Raw genomic sequence first — 4,097 nt, 5'->3', positions numbered from 1 at the left:
CAAAAAGAGAATAGGACCTAAAACAGATCCTTGAGGTACCCCAGAAGGCAGAACTGATGTTTCCGACAGCACATGATTTATACTGACAGTAAAGGATCTCTCAGAGATCCTTTAATAATGGGCATTATATAGTACACAACTCAGGCTCAAAACCAATGACCGCTATGGAGCCACTACCAATCGATCCCAGAAATGGCTTACTAGCCGATTAGTAATGTACCGAACATAGTTCTCTTGAGTAAAATGACACAAACATTAATGCAACATGAAAAACAATAACTTTTTAACAATTTTCGCACCTATTTATGTTGTTTTTATGCATATGTCAACTAATATGAAGTATTAACTGTATACCCTTTTGCTTTCATTTGTGAACCCTTTTTTGCTGTCAGCTCTTGTAGTATGAAATCAGCTTATGAATAACAGCTGTATGTGGTCTTTTGGTACAACAGTAGTCTTCCAACCTCTCACACTAGCACCAACTATCACCTAAATCATTCAATTCATCAGGTCCTGTATACTCTGGAAACTCTCTCTCTCTTTTTTTTTTGAACAGGGAAGCCCTCAGCTGACCACCAGTCCTTCCTCAACTCCAGTGGCTTGCTCCCAGCACCGCTTCCAGGCTGCTTCATCAGCAATTCTCAGAAAAGGACAAAATGTGGGCAGTACTCTGTTTTACAGAATCCAGATGGTACAGCCACTACTAATCCTGCACGTCCTTTGGACCTCTTGCTGCCTAAGGCTAGTTGTTACATCAGAAGAGGAAACAAACAGGTTACTCACAGGGCTGGGCAAGGGCCCGTCACCCAGTAACCATCATAATGCATTGTCAACCACTTTTGTCGGTGGTGGTGGCGCAGGTTTTGCTGTTATGTGCCGTGTTCTCACGAGCCCTGACTCGAGCACAGAGTTGAGCCTTCTCTTCTTTTAAGCTGCCTCCTCCTGTCCTCTTCCTTTAGTCCCTCTCTGTCCTGTACAGGCTTCATTAATAAACACACCTGGTCTCCACACCAGACCAGCATGGTGAATTGTCTCCTTAATTTAAGGATGGAACAGAAGCACACACACAAAAAAGATTTAGTAGATCAGCCACCACAGAAAAGTGTCCTGAGAAGGAGGCATTTTTGAATGGCTTTAAGTCACAGTGCTGCCTCATGCTGTAACATTTTATATCTTCTCACTGATACCAGGTTGAAAGTGCTTTTCATCTGCTTAAACATAATTTAGCAAGACTAGTCGGTCTACTGCAATACTGTTTTACTCTCAAAAGACAGAGAATGGTAGTGTCATCTGACTGTTCACAAACCCCAGCACAGCATTTCGGACCTGATGCCATTATGCTGGGGCAAAAGCCAAAATTCTGTAATCTGACCCACTGTGACAGGAGAAAAAGCAAATTTCAATTTTCCCCCTTTTCTTCTTAAGCAAACATATCACCTCACAGCTGTTCCAGTCTGTCTATGATCCTCCACTCGCTGCCCCCACCTCCTGCCTCCCTAACTTGGTCCAGTAGACCAGGCCAGGGTGCCTTGACAAGGTGTTCTGGATCTGACCGAGAGTTTAGACCTGGGTGGATTAATGGAGGTTTGATACTGGATCCACTCTGGTGGGTAGATGTATAGAAACAGGAGTGGGAGAAAGACTGTCAGCTTTAACAGGTCTGATATGAAGTATTCTGGGCAGTGGACATTAACCAGAGGCCTTGAGCCTCCTTGCAGGGAAACACTATCCAGCCCTGTGATCTCCAGACCTCTCTTTCTCCTTCCATCAGCGCACCTCTCCATCTATCAAGTGTTTGGTCTCTTGCAGGCCCCCTTTTTTTTGCCAGAATTTACTTGCTGTAAAGTCTCTGGATTAGTGTTCATAATGCATGCCTTTTTCCTCCACTATATCTCCACATTGACAATTGGGGCCAGAATTAGTCATCGTTCTTCCAGCTGTTGCATGCACTGTGATCAGGAAAGAATTTAGAGTTTGAAATACTAGATTTTGTGACTTCAGGTACTTGAAAGGTCTCCAAAGCATGCCACCCAGACCGTTAGCACTGAGCTACAGCAGTGGCTCTTGTCTGAAAGAGGTAAAGACAGATGTTGTCTTTGTTCCATCCTTGTTGTCATTTTTTGATATCAGTTACCTCTGTTAGTCTGTTTCCTCATTTTTTCATATTATGTGTATTTAAAGCATGAGGTGCATTTGTGGAAGCAAACACAACTTAGCCGAGGCCTCACCGGGACAGGACACACTAATCCTTCTGTAGCATTTTTTAAAAATAATTTCTGAATGAAGGCGTTTGTTGGTCAATCTTTTCTCTGCTTATTTCTTAAGGCATTCTGGGCATTTTCCTTTTGACTCATTTGCCCTATTTAATATAGAAATTGTATTTAATTTATAAAAACAGAAGATTTAGAGCTCAAGGCTTAGATAGGACTGTATGTCCTGGATTGTGCTCTGGTTTCAGTTAAGCCCTCCTTTGCTCTGGCATACTGTCCCTCACTATTTTTTTTTTTTTTCCATATTTTTTTCTTTTTTTGAAATTCCAACAGGCCACTTTTCCTATTTGCCAGCATCACTGCTGCCTCACCACGGGTACAGAGAATGCGCTATGCAAAAATCCGAGTAATGACTTTAAAAGACATTACTGCGTCATGGACAGGCTCTTGGAAAGTGTCCTGAACTGTAAATAAAAGCATTTGAATCTTGCATTTACTCACCGAGTAGAGGAGAAATTCCACACTAAGTAAGTAAGTTGAGGTGGCGGAGCAACAACTACCTAAGCAGATGTCACAAGGATTGTGGTATGTTGGAAGCGCTGAAGACACTGGCAACCTCACTCATTCATTTCATCTGTTTTCTTACAAAGATGATGAGGACAGATGAAGTAACCCGAGCTGCCTGCCTTTCCTTTTACGGCCTTCTACTGCAGAAGAACAGACAGAGGATCCTGAACGAGGGTGGAGTTACTGGGACTTCAGGTTAAACAGATGAGGATAAACATTTTTAGGAATGGCCCTTGAGTGGCAGTCTTACACTTGATGGCACAAAACATGGAACATTATGACAGCAGTTTAACTCAGCACCACTCAAACACTGAGGTCTAGTTTAGTTATGTTAACAACACTCCAAGCTTGTTCTAATGTTTTATCTTTCTTATTATCACCACACTATTTCAAGTCCCTCTGGTATATTGCTTGGCCTTTCTTCAACCATTTGTCTAACTTCATGTCTCAGCTGTTTTGTTTTTATGTCTTCAAGTCAAGGCTTTTTCTTACAAAAGCAAGTTCGAAAGCAACCGTCTCCCTCCCTGCAACATTCAACAGATTACCTCCACGACACGCATAATGCACCGTGTTTTATTGCTGAGTAATAACGGCTTTATGCAGGATTTGAACTTCTAAGCTGACCTTGAAACATGACTGTTGTGCTGGCCAAGACAGAGTCCTAACAGGCTGTGATTTATCTCGGCAGACTGTGGGGATAAGTCCAGCTGAAATGGCTGTAGCTGTTTAAACTGGAATCTTGATGGGGAGAGACGATGTAAAGACATTTCACACGTCGTTGTGTCGCGTTTTCTTCACTGGAAAGTTATAAAAGTGCATTTTGATGGGTGACATTTGGTGTTTGGGTATTGTTTTTGAATGACATCATGTTTTGGATTTTGGTGTTGGTCCCTGGTGATTATCGAAGCCAGATGACAGCTTGAAGAGACTCAAATCAACTCATCTACACACGCTGCTCATGTTGTTGCTAATCAGAACTTCTACCAGGGCCAAAAACATTGAGGACAAATACCGTCCTGTGACTGTGTCAGAACATTCAACTGTCAGTGATTCTGACTTGCTTTCCTCCGTATTTACAGTACTGCTACCATCTAGCTTTAAAACATAATCACTTGTGTTGCGAGGAGTAAAAACTATGTCTAACATTCCTAAAACAGATGTTTTAATTGCACAAAGCATCTGTAGCCGTTCAGTGTGACAGCAAACAAACTGCTTTTCTTGTCTTTTTCTGTCCTGCTGAGTGATTTTCTGTCACACATTGTCACTGCTCCATCTGTGTGTGTGTGTGTGTGTGTGTGTGTGTGTGTGTGTGTGTGTGAG

This window comes from Pundamilia nyererei, unplaced genomic scaffold (genome assembly GCF_000239375.1).
Source record: "Pundamilia nyererei isolate P.nyererei 1_Seehausen unplaced genomic scaffold, PunNye1.0 scaffold00101, whole genome shotgun sequence".
NCBI lineage: Eukaryota > Metazoa > Chordata > Actinopteri > Cichliformes > Cichlidae > Pundamilia > Pundamilia nyererei.
Note: the sequence above shows the minus strand (reverse complement) of the source record.